The 19,647-nt window shown below is 40.7% G+C and overlaps 1 non-coding gene across 1 annotated transcript; it reads right to left on the reverse strand.

The window, feature by feature from the left end:
* Positions 1 to 688: 688 nt before the first annotated feature.
* On the reverse strand, positions 689 to 792 carry LOC130958675 (small nucleolar RNA R71). Its single transcript, XR_009077785.1, has one exon. It is a non-coding gene; the product is annotated as a small nucleolar RNA R71 (small nucleolar RNA).
* Between the last annotated feature and the right edge of the window lie 18,855 nt (positions 793 to 19,647).

The following is a 19,647-nucleotide window of genomic DNA, read 5'->3' on the forward strand; positions in this document are numbered from 1 at the left end:
CTGACTCACTAACTATTTGAATTAATTCCTCAACTGCTCTAACCATACTCTTCCATTAACCAAGAGTATTTCACTTGTTTGTTGCCTGTGCTGTGTTCTTGTATGACAGGTAGGAGAGGAGAGACATCAACTCATCTATATACCGAACCAGAGAGGACCCTTCATAAACTTAGAAAGGGAAGCAAGAGGGAAGAGAGTACTGGGAGAAGAAAAATCTGAAGGAGAATCTGAGGACAATTTTGAGGAAGCTCTAGATCTCAACATGGATAGAGAAGTTCACAACCATGAGAGAGCTGATGGAAACAATGCCATTCCCGAGAGGAGGGTTCTTGGTTCATACATAAACCCAACCTCTGGGAATTGTGGTAGCAGCATTCAGAAACCACCCATTCAGGCCAACAATTTTGAACTCAAACCACAGCTAATATCACTGGTGGAGAATCATTGTTCATTTGGTGGGAGTGCTAATGAAGATCTAAACCAACATCTCACAAAATTCCTGAGAATTTGCGACACTGTGAAGTCCAATGGAGTCCAGGAAGATGCCTATAAACTGCTCTTGTTCCCATTTTCACTTAGGGACAAGGCAGCTAAGTGGCTGGAATCATTCCCAAGGGGGAGCCTAACAACCTGGGATGAGGTGGAAAGCAAGTTTCTGGCACGTTTCTACCCCCCACAAAAGGTCAATAGGCTTCGATCTGAGGTTCAGACTTTTAGACAACAAGATGGTAAAACTCTCTACGAGGCATGGGAGAGGTTCAAGGATTTGACAAGGAAATGCCCACCAGACATGTTCCATGACTGGGTGCAATTGCATATTTTCTATGATGGACTTTCTTATGAATCAAGGAAGGCTGTAGACCATTCATCAGGAGGTTCATTGAACAGGAAAAAGACTGTGGAAGAAGCCATTGAAGTGATTGAGACAGTGGCTGAGAATGAGTACTACTATGCTTCAGAGAGACACAACACTAAGGGAGTCATGGAGCTGAACCATGTTGATACAATTCTAGCCCAAAACAAGGTGTTTGCCAAGCAACTAGCAGAGCTCACCAGGAAATTAGAAACAAATCAAGTGGCTGCAATACACACAAGATCAAGAGGAAGTAAGCACTGAAGGAGGTGATTGGGAAGAGGCCAACTATGTGGGAAATCAACAAAGGCAACCATATGATCCACATTCCAACACTTACAACCCAGGCTGGAAAAACCACCCAAACTTTGGGTGGGGAAATCAGCAAACCCAACCACAAAACCACAAACCTTACAACCCCAACCAACATAACAATTCCACATACCAAAACTCCAACCAAAGATCATACCAAGCCACACAAAACACTTACTCCCAACCACCATATCATGGCCAAAATAATCAACCTGCCCAACCTAATCCGAACCAACAATTTCAAGATCAATTAAACAGGATAGAAGGAATGCTTGCAACCATGGGTCAAGACATAACCGAATTGAAAGCCTTTAAGGAAGAAGTAAATTCTAACTTGCAAAACCAAGGAGCTGCCATCCAGAAGCTAGAAAATCAAATTGGGTATTTGTCTAAGCAAACCCCTGGGCCAAGCGTTTCTCATGCTGCCAAGGCTATTGCAAGGGAAGAATGTAAGGTCATAACCCTCAGAAGTGGAAAGAAGCTAAAGGAGATCTCAAAGGAAACCACAGAGGATGAAGCAAAGGAAAATGTGAGAGACAAGGAACAGGGATAATCTTTTACACCGTCTGCAACAAAAGAAAAAGAAAAAGAGGTCCTGAAGCTTTATACACCCAAAGCACCATATCCTCAACGTTTGATGAAAAGTGAAAAGGATGGCCAATTCTCCAGATTCTTGGAGATTTTCAAGAAGCTTCAAATCAACATTCCGTTTGCTGAGGCAATAGAGCAAATGCCACTCTATGCAAAATTCTTAAAGGAATTAATGACCAAGAAGAGAAGCTGGAGAAATGAGGAAACTGTGTTGTTGACTGAAGAATGCAGTGCCATCATTCAACACAAATTGCCTTAGAAATTGAAGGATCCAGGCAGTTTCCAAATCCCCTGCATCATAGGAGAAGTCATGGTGGAGAAGGCCTTGTGTGACTTAGGGGCCAGTATCAATTTGATGTCTCTAACAATGATGAGAAGAATGAAGATTGAGGAAGCCAAACCAACAAGAATGGCCCTCCAATTGGCAAATCGAACTTTTAAATTCCCTCATGGGATAGTTGAGGATTTGTTGGTGAAAGTGGGAGATTTTATATTTCCTGCCGATTTTGTGGTGTTAGATATGGAGGAAGAAGCCAAAGCTTCGATAATCCTGGGAAGACCCTTCCTGGCTACTGCTGGAGCCATCATAGATGTCCAAAAGGGTGAACTCACTCTTAGACTACATGATGAGCAATTGGTGTTTAACGTATTCAAGGCAATGAGCTATCCATCAGAATCACTAAAGGAATGCATGAGGGTGGATGTAGTGGACATTGCAGTACAAGAAACCTTTGAGGAAACAACAAAGGAAGTGGCAGAGGAGGAGTTCACCAAGGATATTGAAGTTAGTGACATCAAGGCTGCTAAAACAACCATGCCAAGCATGCCAGAGAGAGTGAAAGAAGAGAAGGAAGCACCAAAACCTGAGCTCAAAGCATTGCCCCCTAATCTCAAGTATGCATACTTGGGTAGTGATGAGAGCCATCCTGTTATCATTAGCTCTGCCCTGAGCCAAGAACAGGAAGAAGAATTGATCAAGGTGCTACAAACTCATCAAGATGCCATTGGATGGACCCTAGCTGATTTGAAGGGGATAAGTTCATCCATATGCATGCATAAAATCTTGTTAGAAGAGGATGCTAGACCCTCCATTCAAGCTCAGAGAAGATTGAATCCCGTCATGAAAGAAGTGGTACAAAAGGAGGTCATGAAGTTATGGCAGGCAGGGGTAATCTACCCCATTTCTGATAGCCCATGGGTTAGTCCCATCCATGTAGTTCCCAAGAAAGGTGGCATAACTGTGGTGCCAAATGAGAGGAACGAACTCATACCCACAAGAACTGTCACTGGGTGGAGGATGTGCATAGACTACAGGAAGCTCAATGAAGCCACCAGAAAAGATCATTTCCCACTCCCATTCATGGATCAGATGCTTGAAAGGCTTGCAGGACATGCTTACTATTGCTTTCTGGATGGGTACTCAGGCTATAATCAGATAGTAGTTGATCCAAGAGATCAAGAAAAAACATCATTTGTTTGTCCATATGGAGTTTTTGCTTATAGACGCATGCCCTTTGGATTGTGCAATGCACCTGCCACTTTCCAAAGATGCATGCTGTCCATCTTTTCGGACATGATTGAAAAATTTATTGAGGTTTTCATGGATGATTTTTCTGTGTTTGGAGATTCTTTTCCTAGCTGCCTACACCACCTTGCCTTGGTGCTTAAGAGATGCCAAGAGACCAACCTAGTATTAAACTGGGAAAAGTGTCATTTCATGGTCACAGAAGGAATAGTCCTTGGCCACAAAATCTCTAATAGAGGCATTGAGGTGGACAGAGCTAAGGTGGAACTCATTGAAAAACTACCTCCACCAAGTAATGTCAAGGCAGTTAGGAGTTTTTTGGGACACGCTGGCTTTTACAGAAGGTTTATTAGAGACTTTTCTAAAATAGCCAAACCTTTGAGTAACTTGCTTGTCTCTGATACACCCTTTGTATTTGATAAAAATTGCATGCTAGCCTATGAACTTTTGAAGCAAAAACTTTCCTCTGCACCTATCATTGCCCCACCTGATTGGAACTTACCTTTTGAACTGATGTGTGATGCATCAGACCTTGCTATTGGGGCAGTGTTAGGAGAAAGGAAAGACAATTTGGTACATGTGATTTATTATGCCAGTAAAGTCTTGAATGATAACCAAAGGAATTACACAACCACTGAAAAAGAACTCTTGGCAATAGTCTTTGCATTTGACAAATTTAGATCCTATCTCATTGGATCTAAAGTCATTGTCTTCACTGATCATTCAGCTTTAAATACTTACTTGCTAAACAAGAATCCAAACCAAGACTTATTAGATGGGTTCTTTTGTTGCAGGAATTTGACATTGAAATCAAAGACAAGAAGGGTGTAGAGAACAAGGTGGCAGACCATTTATCAAGGATACCATGTGAAGAAGGAAGCACACAAAGCACACATATAAATGAGTGCTTTCCTGATGAACAACTCATGGTAATTCACAAAGCACCCTGGTTTGCAGACATAGCAAACTTCAAGGCCACTGGGAGTTTGCCGTTGGAATTTAACAAGCATCAAAGGAAGAAATTGGTAAATGATGCCAAATACTTCATCTGGGACGAACCATACTTGTTCAAAAAATGTTCGGATGGCATACTCAGAAGATGCATATCAGAGGAAGAAGGAAGGGAAGTCTTATGGGACTACCATGGCTCCACTTATGGAGGACATTTTGCAGGAGAAAGAACAGCAGCTAAGGTGTTGCAGTGTGGTTTTTATTGGCCCACTATCTTCAAAGATGCAAAGGAACTAGTGAAGCACTGCCATGAATGCCAGAAAGCGGGGAACCTGCCAAGAAGAAATGAAATGCCACAACAATTCATTCTGGAACTTGAATTGTTTGATGTATGGGGGATAGATTTCATGGGACCCTTTCCCACCTCATACTCAAATAATTACATTCTTGTGGCAGTAGACTATGTCTCCAAATGGGTTGAAGCAATAGCAACTCCAACCAATGATAATAAGGTAGTCATGAACTTCCTCAGAAAACACATTTTTTGCCGTTTTGGGGTTCCAAGAGCAATCATCAGTGATGGAGGAAGCAACTTCTGCAACAAACCATTAGAGGCATTGCTTCTAAAATATGGAGTCAAACACAAGGTAGCCACACCATACCATCCACAGACAAGTGGGCAAGCCGAAATATCTAATAGGGAACTCAAAAGAATCCTGGAAAAGACTGTGGGAACTTCAAGGAAGGACTGGTCGATTAAGCTAGATGATGCTCTTTGGGCATATAGGACAGCTTTCAAAACACCAATTGGAATGTCTCCTTACCAACTAGTATATGGAAAAGCTTGCCATTTGCCACTGGAGTTGGAGCACAAGGCATTCTGGGCCTTGAAACTCTTGAACTTGGACAGCAAAGCTGCTGGAGAAAGAAGGATGTTGCAAATTCAAGAGTTGGAAGAATTCAGAGCTAAAGCTTATGAGAATGCCAAAATTTACAAAGAAAGAGCAAATAAGAAGCATGACAGCAACATAGCCCCAAGGAAATTTGAAGAGGGACAAAAAGTATTGCTCTACAATTCTAGGCTGAAGCTATTTCCAGGGAAGCTAAAATCAAGGTGGTCTGGACCATTCCTTGTCACCAAGGTCTCCCAATATGGACAAGTAGAAATCATGGAAGAAAAGTCACAACGAACCTTCACTGTGAATGGTCAAAGACTCAAACATTACTTGGGAGATGTGTGATGAGCGGATAATTTGTATGCTTTTTGGCAGTGTTTTTAGTATGTTTTTAGTATGATTTAGTTAGTTTTTAGTATATTTTTATTAGTTTTTAATTAAAATTCACTTTTCTGGACTTTACTATGAGTTTGTGTGTTTTTCTGTGATTTCAGGTATTTTCTGACTGAAATTGAAGGTTCTGAGCAAAAATCTGATTCAGAGACTGAAAAGGACTGCAGATGCTGTTGGATTCTGACCTCCCTGCACTCGAAGTGGATTTTCTGGAGCTACAGAAGCCCAATTGGCGTGCTCTCAACGGCATTGGAAAGTAGACATCCTGGTCTTTCCAGCAATATATGATAGTCCATACTTTGCCCAAGATTTGATGGCCCAAACCGGCGTAGCAATTTGGCCTCAGAAATTCCAGCGTTAAACGCTGGAACTGGCATAAAACTTGGAGTTAAATGCCCAAACTGGCATGAAAGCTGGCGTTTAACTCCAGAAAAGGTCTCTACACTTGAAAGCTTCAATGCTCAGCCCAAGCACACACCAAGTGGGCCCGGAAGTGGATTTTTATGTCATTTACTCATTTCTGTAAACCTTAGGTTACTAGTTTACTATTAATAGGATCTTTTGACATTGTATCTGTACCTCATGACACTTTACACGTTTTCTTTGTGTACCTTCCACAGCATGAGTCTCTAAACCCCATGGTTGGGGGTGAGGAGCTCTGCTGTGTCTTGATGGATTAATGCAATTACTACTGTTTCTCATTCAATCATGCTTGCTTCCATTCTAAGATAATACTTGTTCTTAATCCGGATGAATGTGATGATCCGTGACAATCATCATCATTCTCAACCATGAACGTGTGCCTGACAACCACCTCTGTTCTACCTTAGATTGAGTAGTTATCTCTTGGATTCTTTAATCGGAATCTTCGTGGTATAAGCTAGAACTGATGGCGGCATTCAAGAGAATCCGGAAGGTCTAAACCTTGTCTGTGGTATTCTAAGTAGGATTCAATGACTGAATGACTGTGACGTGCTTCAAACTCCTAGCAGGCGGGGCGTTAGTGACAGACGCAAAAGAATCAATGGATTCTATTCCGGCCTGACCGAGAACCGACAGCTGAATTCCGCGTGCTGTGACAGAGCATATGCAATCGTTTTCACTGAGAGGATGGGAGGTAGCCACTGACAATGGTGAAACCCTACATACAGCTTGCCATGGAAGGAGCCTTGCGTGTTTGATGAAGAAGACAGTAGGAAAGCAGAGATTTAGAAGATGGAGCATCTCCAAAACCCCAACCTATTCTCCATTACTGCAGTACAAGTAACCATTTCATGTTCTTTTGCTTTTTTACAATCAATCCTGATAATTGCTGATATCCTGACTAAGATTTACAAGATAACCATAGCTTGCTTCAAGCCGACAATCTCCGTGGGATCGACCCTTGCTCACGCAAGGTATTACTTGGACGACCCAGTGCACTTGCTGGTTAGTTGTGCGGAGTTGCAAAAGTGTGATTGCAATTTCGTGCACCAAGTTTTTGGCGCCGTTGCCGGGGATTGTTGAGTTTGGACAACTGACGGCTTATCTTGTTGCTTAGATTAGGACTGTTTTATTTTTGTTGGTTTAGAGTCTTTTAGTTGAGTCTAGTTTCATATTTTAAGTTAGTGTCAATTGCATGCTTTTGTTTTTCTTTTGATTTTCGAATTTTGTATGTTCTTAGTCCCTTTTTGATTCATAAAAATTCTAAGTTTGGTGTCCTCTTTGTGTTTTTCTTTTAAAATTTTCGAAAATTAGTGTTTGATTTTCTAAAAATTTTAAGTTTGGTGTCTTTTTGTTGTTTTTCTCTTTCTTCTTTTCAAAAATCAAATCTTTTTCATAAAAAAATTTCAATCATATCTTTTTAATTGCTATTTTCAAAATCTTTTTTATTACTTAATTGATTCAGTTCTCAATTTGCTTTGATCTTATTTTCTTTTTGATTTTCGAATTTTTATTTTAATTTTCTTTTGTTTTATTTTATTTTTTTCGTTTAATTCAAAAAAAAAAACAAAATTTATCTGTTTGCAATCATTATCATTTCCCTTTTGTCCATTATGGACTTAAGTGGGATTAATCAGTCCAAAAGGACTCTGGGGTCATATGCTAACCCCATTACAGCTGCATATGGGAATAGCATCTGCACACCTCCCATCAAAGCAAGCAGCTTTGAGCTAAATCCTCAACTCATTATCATAGTGCAGCAAAATTGCCAGTATTCCGGTCTTCCACAGGAAGAACCTACTGAGTTTCTGGCACAGTTCTTACAAATTGCTGACACAGTACATGATAAAGAGGTAGATCAGGATGTCTACAGACTATTACTGTTTCCATTTGCTGTAAAAGATCAAGCTAAAAGGTGGTTGAATAACCAACCTACAGCAAGCATAAAGACATGGAAACAGTTATCAGACAAATTCCTGAATCATTTTTACCCTCCAAAGAGGATGACACAGCTAAGGCTGGACATCCAAGGCTTTAAACAAGAGGATAATGAATCCCTTTATAATGCCTGGGAGAGGTATAGAGGTATGCTAAGAAAATGCCCCTCTGAAATGTTTTCAGAGTGGGTACAGTTAGATATCTTCTACTATGGGCTTACAGAAAAAGCTTAGATGTCTTTAGACCACTCAGCTGGTGGATCTATACACATGAGGAAGACAATTAAAGAAGCTCAAGAGCTTATAGACACTGTTGCTAGAAACCAATACTTGTATTCTAGCAATGAGCTCTCTCCAAAAGAGGAAGTCATGACAGTAGTCACTGATCCTAATCCTCAAGAACAGATAACTGAGCTTAATCAATAATTGCTCCTGATGACAGAACAGTTAGCAGAATTTAAAGAGATGCTTCATGAAACTAAAGTTGCTAACAAGAACATAGAACTGCAGTTGAGTCAAGCAAAACAGCAGATATCTAAACAGATAACAGAGGAATGTCAAGCAGTTCAACTGAGGAGTGGGAAGACACTGAATACCACTGCTCAAAAGAGCAAAAAGCCAAACAAGGAACAAATGACAGAGGACAACCAAACCACTGTTCAAAATCCCTCTGAGGACAGTAAGAGCCCAGAGAGGAATTTTATTGGCGTTCAAACGCCAGAAAGGGAAGGAAAGCTGGCGTTAAACGCCCATTTCTTGCCCAGTTCTGGCGTTCAAACGCCAGAAAAGGGGGAAAAACTGGCGTTAAACGCCCATTTTCCACCCAATCCTGGCGTTCAAACGCCAAGGGAGGATCAGACACCTGAGAGTGCTGATAATTATCCCTCTAACAAGGCCCCCTCAACCACTTCTGTAAGGAATAAACCTGCAGCATCTAAGGTTGAAGAATATCAAGCCAAGATGCCTTATCCTCAGAAACTCCGCAAAGCGGAACAGGATAAGCAATTTGCCCGCTTTGCAGACTATCTAAGGACTCTTGAAATAAAGATTCCGTTTGCAGAGGCACTTGAGCAGATACCTTCTTATGCTAAGTTCATGAAAGAGATCTTAAGTCATAAGAAGGATTGGAGAGAAACTGAGAAAGTGTTTCTCACTGAAGAATGCAGTGCAGTCATTCTGAAAAGCTTACCAGAAAAGCTTCAAGATCCTGGAAGCTTTCTGATACCATGCACATTAGAAGGCACTTGCACCAAGACAGCTCTATGTGATCTTGGAGCAAGCATCAATCTAATGCCTGCATCCACTATCAGAAAGCTGGGGTTGACTGGAGAAGTCAAACCAACAAGGATATGCCTCCAACTTGCTGATGGCTCCATTAAACATCCATCAGGCATAATAGAGGATATGATTGTCAAGGTTGGGCCATTTGCCTTTCCAACTGACTTTGTGGTGCTGGAAATGGAGGAGCACAAGAGTGCAACTCTCATTCTAGGAAGACCTTTCCTAGCAACTGGACGAACTCTTATTGATGTACAAAAAGGGGAAGTAACCTTGAGAGTCAATGAGGATGAGTTCAAGTTGAATGCTGTAAAAGCTATGCAGCATCCAGACACACCAAATGATTGCATGGGTGCTGACATCATTGACTCTCTGGTAGAAGAGATCAATATGGCTGAAAGCCTAGAATCAGAGCTTGAAGACATCTTCAAAGATGCTCAACCTGATCAAGAAGAACCAGAGGAGGCAAGGGAATTTTCGAAAATTCCTCAGGAGGAGGATAAGCCTCCTAAGCCTGAACTCAAACCACTACCACCATCCCTGAAATATGCATTTCTGGGAGGGGGTGACACTTTTCCAGTGATTATAAGCTCTGCTTTAAAGTCACAGGAAGAGGAAGCACTGATTCAAGTGCTAAGGATACACAAGACAGCTCTTGGGTGGTCCATAAGTGATCTTAAGGGCATTAGCCCAGCTAGATGCATGCACAAGATCCTATTGGAGGATAATGCCAAACCAGTGGTCCAACCACAGAGGAGGCTAAATCCTGCCATGAAGGAGGTGGTGCAGAAAGAGGTCACTAAATTACTAGAGGCTGGGATTATTTATCCTATTTCTGATAGCCCCTGGGTGAGCCCTGTCCAAGTTGTTCCCAAAAAGGGAGGCATGACAGTGGTTCATAATGAAAAAAATGAACTGGTTCCTACAAGGACAGTCACAGGGTGGCGCATGTGTATTGATTACAGAAGGCTCAACACAGCCACCAGAAAGGATCATTTTCCTTTACCATTCATAGACCAAATGCTAGAAAGACTAGCTGGCCATGATTATTACTGCTTTTTGGATGGCTATTCAGGCTACAACCAAATTGCAGTAGATCCTCAGGACCAAGAGAAAACAGCATTCACTTGCCCTTCTGGCGTGTTTGCCTATAGGAGGATGCCTTTTGGTCTGTGCAATGCACCTGCAACCTTTCAGAGGTGCATGCTCTCTATCTTCTCAGATATGGTAGAGAAATTTCTGGAAGTCTTCATGGATGACTTTTCAGTGTATGGAGACTCATTTAGCTCCTGTCTTAATCACCTAGCACTTGTCTTGAAAAGGTGCCAAGAGACTAACCTGGTTTTAAACTGGGAGAAATGTCACTTTATGGTGACTGAAGGAATTGTCCTTGGGCACAAAATTTCAAGCAAGGGAATAGAGGTGGATAAGGCAAAGGTAGAGGTAATTGAAAAGTTACCACCACCTGCCAATGTTAAGGCAATCAGAAGCTTTCTGGGGCATGCAGGATTTTATAGAAGGTTTATAAAGGATTTTTCGAAAATTGCAAAACCTTTGAGTAACCTGTTAGCTGCTGACACACCATTTGTGTTTGACACACAGTGTCTGCAGGCATTTGAGACCCTGAAAGCTAAGTTGGTCACAGCACCAGATATCTCTGCACCAGATTGGACATTGCCATTTGAACTAATGTGTGATGCCAGTGACCATGCCATTGGTGCAGTGTTGGGACAGAGGCATAACAAGCTTCTGCACGTCATTTACTATGCCAGCCGTGTTCTAAATGACGCACAGAAGAACTACACAACCACAGAAAAAGAGTTACTTGCAGTGGTCTATGCCATTGACAAGTTTAGATCCTATCTAGTGGGATCCAAAATAGTTGTGTACACTGACCATGCTGCTCTTAAATACTTACTCACAAAGCAGGATTCAAAACCCAGGCTTATAAGATGGGTGTTGCTTCTGCAAGAGTTTGATATAGAAATAAGAGACAGAAAAGGGACAGAGAACCAAGTAGCTGATCATCTGTCCCGAATAGAACCAGTAGCTGGGGCGTCCTTCCCTTCTACTGAGATCTCTGAGACTTTCCCAGATGAGCAACTCTTTGCCATTCAGGAAGCTCCATGGTTTACAGATATTGCAAATTATAAAGCTGTGAGGTTCATACCCAAAGAGTACAGCTACGTGCAGAGAAAGAAATTAATTTCAGATGCCAAGTACTACCTCTGGGATGAACCATATCTCTTTAAGAGATGTGCTGACGGAGTGATCCGCAGATGTGTACCCAGAGAAGAAGCACAAAGGATCCTATGGCACTGCCATGGATCACAGTATGGAGGACATTTTGGAAGTGAGCGAACAGCCACTAAAGTCCTCCAATGTGGCTTCTACTGGCCTACTCTCTATAAAGATTCCCGAGAGTTTGTGCGTAACTGTGACAGTTGCCAAAGAGCTGGTAACCTGCCTCATGGATATGCCATGCCTCAACAAGGGATATTAGAGATAGAATTGTTTGATGTATGGGGAATTGACTTCATGGGTCCATTCCCACCATCATACTCAAACACTTACATTCTGGTGGCGGTGGACTATGTATCTAAGTGGGTAGAAGCAATTGCTACACCCACTAATGATACCAAAACCGTGCTAAAGTTCCTCCAGAAACACATCTTCAGCAGATTTGGTGTTCCCAGAGTACTAATCAGTGATGGGGGCACTCATTTCTGCAATAAACAGCTATACTCTGCTATGGTTAGATATGGAATCAGCCATAAAGTGGCAACTCCGTATCATCCACAGACAAATGGGCAAGCTGAAGTCTCTAACAGAGAGCTAAAAAGAATCCTAGAACGGACTGTGATAGCCCGGAGAAAGGATTGGGCAAAGAGCTTGGATGATGCTCTGTGGGCATACAGAATAGCATTCAAGACTCCTATAGGAACTTCTCCATACCAATTGGTGTATGGGAAGGCCTGTCATCTGCCCGTGGAACTGGAACATAAAGCCTATTGGGCAACCAGGTTCCTAAACATGGATGCACAGTTAGCTGGTGAAAAGAGATTACTCCAGCTAAATGAGCTAGAGGAGTTCAGACTCAATGCCTTTGAAAATGCAAAAATTTATAAGGAAAAGGCAAAGAAATGGCATGACAAGAAGTTGTCAACCAGAGTCTTTGAGCCAGGACAAAAAGTTCTGCTCTTTAACTCTAGGCTCAAATTGTTTCCAGGAAAACTCAAATCCCGGTGGAGGGGTCCGTATGTGATTACAGGAGTTTCACCATATGGATATGTTGAGCTTCAGGATATTGATTCTGAGAAAAAGTTCATTGTTAACGGACAGAGAATCAAGCATTATCTTGAAGGCAATTTTGAGCAGGAATGCTCAAAACTGAGACTTGAGTGATTCTCAGTGAAGGTCCAGCTAAAGACAGTAAAGAAGCGCTTGCTGGGAGGCAACCCAGTCATTAGGAAGTTATATGATTTGTTCTTACAGAGGCAAGTATCAAAAAAAATGAAGGAATTAACAGAGTTACAGAAGGATTCAGCTCAAAAAGCAGAGAAAATGAGCTTACTGGCGAAAAAACGCCAGTAAGGGCCATTTTGGGCGTTAAACGCCAGAATGGGTACCATTCTGGGCGTTTAACGCCAGGAATGGTGCCATTTTGGGCGTTAAACGCCAGAATGGGCACCATTCTGGGCGTTTAACGCCAGGTGTGCAGCATCCTGGGCGTTCAGAAAAACGCCCAGTGATAAAGGATTTCTGGCGTTTAACGCCAGCCAGGGCACCTGGCTGGGCGTTAAACGCCCAAAAGGGGCACCAAATGGGCGTTAAACGCCAGAATGGGTGCCATTCTGGGCGTTTAACGCCAGTAAGGTGGGGGGACCACAATTTTGTTTTCAAATCAGATTTTTTCAAACTTTCCTTTTCTTACCCATATTTTTCTACAAAAATACATTTCAATCTCTCATCATTCACTTTCAAATTTTCAAATATCTAAAATCACTCTTCAAATCTCTCAAATCATTCTCAAATTTTGTTCAAAAAAATCACCCTTTTCTCAATTTCTTTCCATATCTTCTCAAATCTCCTTTCAAATCTCTCTTTTTTTTCGAAAACTCCCCTCCCCACCTTATAAATTCATGTTTGGCTCCCTCATTCCATCACACCATTCGAATTTCCTCTTCCTCCCCCTCTCTTCTCTTTTCTTTCCTTTCTTTTGCTTGAGGACAAGCAAACCTCTAAGTTTGGTGTGCTTTTCCGTGATCACTAAAGCCAAGATTCATCAATATCATGGCTCCTAAGGGAAAACAAACCAATTTAAGAGGCAAGAAAGAGAATAATCTAAAGAGTCTTTGGAATCAAGAGAAGTTCTTAACCAAAGAACATGAGGACCATTATCACAAAATAATGGGTCTGAGGTCAGTGATCCCGGAAGTTAAATTTGATTTGAAAGAAGATGAATATCCGGGGATCCAAGAGCAAATTCGAAACAGAGGATGGGAAGTTCTAACCAATCCTGAAATAAAGGTTGGAAGGAACATGGTTCAGGAATTCTACTCAAATCTGTGGCTAATAGATAAGCAGAGAATGACTGGAACTGCTTACCATACCTACAGAACCATGGTCAGAAGGAAAGTTATGTACTTCCATCTGGACAAAATAAGAGAAATCTTCAAACTACCTCAACTGCAAGATGATCCTGATTCCTTCAATAGGAGGATGGTGAGAGCAGATAAAGGGTTGGATCAAGTTCTAGAGGACATATGCCTCCCTGGGACTAAGTGGATAACCAATTCAAAGGGTGTCCCAAACCAACTCAAGAGGGGAGACCTCAAGCCAATTGCAAGAGGTTGGCTAGACTTTATTGGGCGCTCCATATTGCCCACTAGCAACCGTTCTGAGGTAACCATCAAGAGAGCAGGGATGATTCATTGCATTATGCTTGGAAAAGAAGTGGAGGTTCATCATGTGATTGCTTGTGAGATCTACACAATTGCAAATAAGAATTCCACTGAAGCCAAGCTGGCTTACCCAAGCTTGATCTCCTTGCTCTGTAAAGAGGCTGGTGTGAAGATGGTTGTAGATGAATTCATACCCATTGAACACCCAATCACCAAGAAGTCAATGGAAGGACAAATGCAAGACAACTCTATCAAAAGGAGGGCGCAGGAGTTCCTCCCTGAATTTCCTGAAATCGGCTACTGGGCCAGCCTAGAAGCATCTATCACCAAGTTGCAAGAAACTATGGAGCAACTGAAGGAAGAACAGCAGAATCAAAACTGCATGCTCTGCAAATTGCTGAAGGAACAAGAGAAGCAGGGGCGTGAACTCCAAGAGATGAAACGCCAAAAGCTCTCCTCTCAAGCTGAGGGAGCATCCACTTCTCAAAATCAAGGTTGTTGAGTCCTAACTCTGTGAAAACCTCTATCATTAGGAGCCTAATTTTTTTCGCTTTCTATTTTTATTTAGTTTCATCCTATATCTATTTTTTAGTCTTGTTCTTAATTCATAATTAATAAAACTTAAAGTTTATGCCTTAAAGCTATGAATGTCCTATGAATCCATCACATCTCTTAAATGAAAAATGCTTTAATCACAAAAGAACAAGAAGTACAGGATTTCAAATTTATCTCTGAAACTAGTTGAATTAGTTTGATGTGGTGACAATACTTTTTGTTTTCTGAATGAATGCTTGAACAGTGCATATGTCTTTTGAATTTGTTGTTTTGAGAATATTAAAATTGTTGGCTCTTGAAAAAATGAGGAGAAAGAGAACTGTTATTGAGGATCTGAAAAATCATCAAAGTGATTCTTGAAGCAAGAAAAAGCAGTAAAAAAAAATTTCGAAAAAAAAGAGAGAAGAAGAAAAGAAAAAAAAATAAAGTTGTGAACCAAGGCAAAAAGAGTGTGCTTAAGAATCCTGGACACCTCTAATTGGGGACTCTAGCAAAGCTGAGTCACAATCTAAAAAGGTTCACCCAATTATGTGTCTGTGGCATGTATGTATCCGGTGGTAATACTGGAAGACAGAGTGCTTTGGCCCACAGCCAAGACTCATACACTAGCTATGTTCAAGAATCATTATACTTAACTAGGAGAATCAATAACACTATCTGAGTTCTGAGTTCTCATAGATGCCAATCATTCTGAACTTCAAAGGATAGAGTGAGATGCCAAAACTGTTCGGAGGCAAAAAGCTACTAGTCCCGCTCATCTAATTGGAACTATGTTTCTTTGATATTTTGGAGTCTATAGTATATTCTCTTCTTTTTATCCTATTTTGATTTTCAGTTGCTTGGGGACAAGCAACAATTTAAGTTTGGTGTTGTGATGAGCGGATAATTTGTATGCTTTTTGGCAGTGTTTTTAGTATGTTTTTAGTATGATTTAGTTAGTTTTTAGTATATTTTTATTAGTTTTTAATTAAAATTCACTTTTCTGGACTTTACTATGAGTTTGTGTGTTTTTCTGTGATTTCAGGTATTTTCTGACTGAAATTGAAGGTTCTGAGCAAAAATCTGATTCAGAGACTGAAAAGGACTGCAGATGCTGTTGGATTCTGACCTCCCTGCACTCGAAGTGGATTTTCTGGAGCTACAGAAGCCCAATTGGCGCGCTCTCAACGGCATTGGAAAGTAGACATCCTGGGCTTTCCAGCAATATATGATAGTCCATACGTTGCCCAAGATTTGATGGCCCAAACCGGCGTAGCAATTTGGCCTCAGAAATTCCAGCGTTAAACGCTGGAACTGGCATAAAACTTGGAGTTAAACGCCCAAACTGGCATGAAAGCTGGCGTTTAACTCCAGAAAAGGTCTCTACACTTGAAAGCTTCAATGCTCAGCCCAAGCACACACCAAGTGGGCCCGGAAGTGGATTTTTATGTCATTTACTCATTTCTGTAAACCTTAGGTTACTAGTTTACTATTAATAGGATCTTTTGACATTGTATCTGTACCTCATGACACTTTACACGTTTTCTTTGTGTACCTTCCACAGCATGAGTCTCTAAACCCCATGGTTAGGGGTGAGGAGCTCTGCTGTGTCTTGATGGATTAATGCAATTACTACTGTTTCTCATTCAATCATGCTTGCTTCCATTCTAAGATAATACTTGTTCTTAATCCGGATGAATGTGATGATCCGTGACAATCATCATCATTCTCAACCATGAACGTGTGCCTGACAACCACCTCCGTTCTACCTTAGATTGAGTAGTTATCTCTTGGATTCTTTAATCGGAATCTTCGTGGTATAAGCTAGAACTGATGGCGGCATTCAAGAGAATCCGGAAGGTCTAAACCTTGTCTGTGGTATTCTAAGTAGGATTCAATGACTGAATGACTGTGACGTGCTTCAAACTCCTAGCAGGTGGGGCGTTAGTGACAGACGCAAAAGAATCAATGGATTCTATTCCGGCCTGACCGAGAACCGACAGCTGAATTCCGCGTGCTGTGACAGAGCATATGCAATCGTTTTCACTGAGAGGATGGGAGGTAGCCACTGACAATGGTGAAACCCTACATACAGCTTGCCATGGAAGGAGCCTTGCGTGTTTGATGAAGAAGACAGTAGGAAAGCAGAGATTTAGAAGATGGAGCATCTCCAAAACCCCAACCTATTCTCCATTACTGCAGTACAAGTAACCATTTCATGTTCTTTTGCTTTTTTACAATCAATCCTGATAATTGCTGATATCCTGACTAAGATTTACAAGATAACCATAGCTTGCTTCAAGCCGACAATCTCCGTGGGATCGACCCTTGCTCACGCAAGGTATTACTTGGACGACCCAGTGCACTTGCTGGTTAGTTGTGAGGAGTTGCAAAAGTGTGATTGCAATTTCGTGCACCAATGTGGAGGAGAAGGACAAGGTTAAATATCACCTCAACTGAGGAAGCTGACCGTCAAGCTAATGACGTTAAAGAAGCGCTTGTTGGGAGGCAACCCAACCTGAGGTAATACTCCTTTGCTGTTTCTTTTATTTGTTTCAATAAAAAGGTGAAGTAGTTTCTGTGCATTGCAAAGAATTAAGTTTGGTGTTTCACACCAAACAATGAATTCGTGGATCAATAATTCAAAGGGGAATGTGTGACTCTAAGTTTGGTGTTCCACCATACAGATCAACTGAACACAACAACCTTTGAATTATATGAAAGGAACAACCATTCTAAGCAATCACAGAAATGCTTAAAATCCTTAGCAGCAACTTCATTCCAAGGAGAATTCAAGGATTTAAAGAGCAGAGGAGTAAGTAGGAGACTAAGTTTGGTGTTCACACACCAACTTAAGACTCAGACACTTGCCCATACATAGTTGAGCTAACCACTCAAGTGCTTGAGAAGCAAGCAACTTCATCACTCTTTGCAGGAAAGGAAACAAGGATCTTAGAAAGAACATGAAGCAACAACTAGGAGAAGAAGGAGAAATCAAATTGTTTCCTGGCAACAAAGAGAAAACAAGAAATTTCACAAGGTGGTGTTGTTCCTTGACCATTCTTTAAAAGGCAAACAAAAGCATGCTTGTTCTGGTTTAAACTGTAATTGTTGAATCTTTCTGGAATGTGAAGTTTTTAGTATGAGTGTTGGTTTACTGCTTTGAATAAAGTGAATGCCTAGATGTTTGGATATAACTTCACCTTCTTAAACAAATGCTTGCCATGCTTGTTTTGTTCCAAAAATAAAAGAAAAGTTTGAACAAAAGTAACTTGGCTCAATTAGTGACAAATCAAGTAGAATTAAGTGGTGGTATGCATGCTTGATTGTTTAGTCAGATCACTGGAAATTGAGTGTAAAATTATCATTTTTGTGTAGAAGTTTGAATACTGTCTATGGATCTTGATGAATAAATGTCTTTGGCCATAAAAAAGAAAGAAAAAGAAGAAGAAAAAGCCACTGAAAAAGGGCATCCAAAAAGCAAAAAAAAAATTGAGAAAATAAGCTAGGCACCAATGGTTTGAACTTCTGAGACAAATGCCTGTGGTGTTTATGTATTAAGGATATGCTTGGATGAATAGGTTCTGAGGAGTGTTTCAACACTTGGTAACTTGGGTTAACTAACCCGGGATTATCAACTAAAAGTCCATTATCAAGAGCAACCTAAATACAAAACATTTAGTTACACAAAGAGGTGCTGGGCACCAATGTCTCAAGAAGAAATGTGAACTAAAATGCCTATAGTGGATATGTGTAGTGCACTGATAAGAAAAAGAAAATGCCAAAGGCTTGTGCAACACATGACACTGAGCAAACAAGGAGCAAAGGAGCTCTAAGAAAAAGAAAAACAAAGAAGGGAAAAGTGCCAAGGACATAAGAATAACAAGAGGCCATAGCAGTGTTTGATGGATGCAATGAAAAAGTGATAATCTTACCTGATAAGAATGAAAAAGTGATGCTGCAACTTTCTGCATAAAACCCTTCTGATGAACTTCAAGTGCTTACCAAAAAAAAAAATTGAGAAAATAAGCTAGGCACCAATGGTTTGAACTTCTGAGACAAATGCCTGTGGTGTTTATGTATTAAGGATATGCTTGGATGAATAGGTTCTGAGGAGTGTTTCAACACTTGGTAACTTGGGTTAACTAACCCGGGATTATCAACCAAAAGTCCATTATCAAGAGCAACCTAAATACAAAACATTTAGTTACACAAAGAGGTGCTGGGCACCAATGTCTCAAGAAGAAATGTGAACTAAAATGCCTATAGTGGATATGTGTAGTGCACTGATAAGAAAAAGAAAATGCCAAAGGCTTGTGCAACACATGACACTGAGCAAACAAGGAGCAAAGGAGCTCTAAGAAAAAGAAAAACAAAGAAGGGAAAAGTGCCAAGGACATAAGAATAACAAGAGGCCATAGCAGTGTTTGATGGATGCAATGAAAAAGTGATAATCTTACCTGATAAGAATGAAAAAGTGATGCTGCAACTTTCTGCATAAAACCCTTCTGATGAACTTCAAGTGCTTACTAATATAGCCAATGTAATTGCTTTCTGTTTCATACTTTCTTCTCAAATAACTCAAGACTTGCTTAGGGACAAGCAAGTATTAAGTTTGGTGTTGTGATGCCAAGGCATCTTAGGCTAGTTTCACTAGCATTTTTCTGTTAGTTTTAGTTGTTTTATGCATTTTCTTGAGCTTAAAGTAACCAAGAATGGTTAAATGAATAACAAAGCAATGAACCATCCAAACAGTATGATTTTGATGCAAATTCCATGAGTTTTTAGTTATATTACTTGAATGCTATGAATGGAAGATTTCTCATGAAATTTTGCAAGACTTTGATGTAGTTGTTTGGATGATTTCAGGGAAGAAGAGGTTAGGCAAGGAAGCAACAAAATCAATAAAGGAAGCTTGAATATCACATGTGGAGTTTAAGTTCCAGTTTAAGCTTAAACTGGAACTTAAACTGCCAAGCCATATAATGCTGGGAACTATCAGTGGCGTTTAAGCTCTAGTTTAAGCTTAAACTGGAGCTTAAACGCCAAA

This window comes from Arachis stenosperma, chromosome 10 (genome assembly GCF_014773155.1).
Source record: "Arachis stenosperma cultivar V10309 chromosome 10, arast.V10309.gnm1.PFL2, whole genome shotgun sequence".
In the NCBI taxonomy this organism is placed as follows: Eukaryota; Viridiplantae; Streptophyta; class Magnoliopsida; order Fabales; family Fabaceae; genus Arachis; species Arachis stenosperma.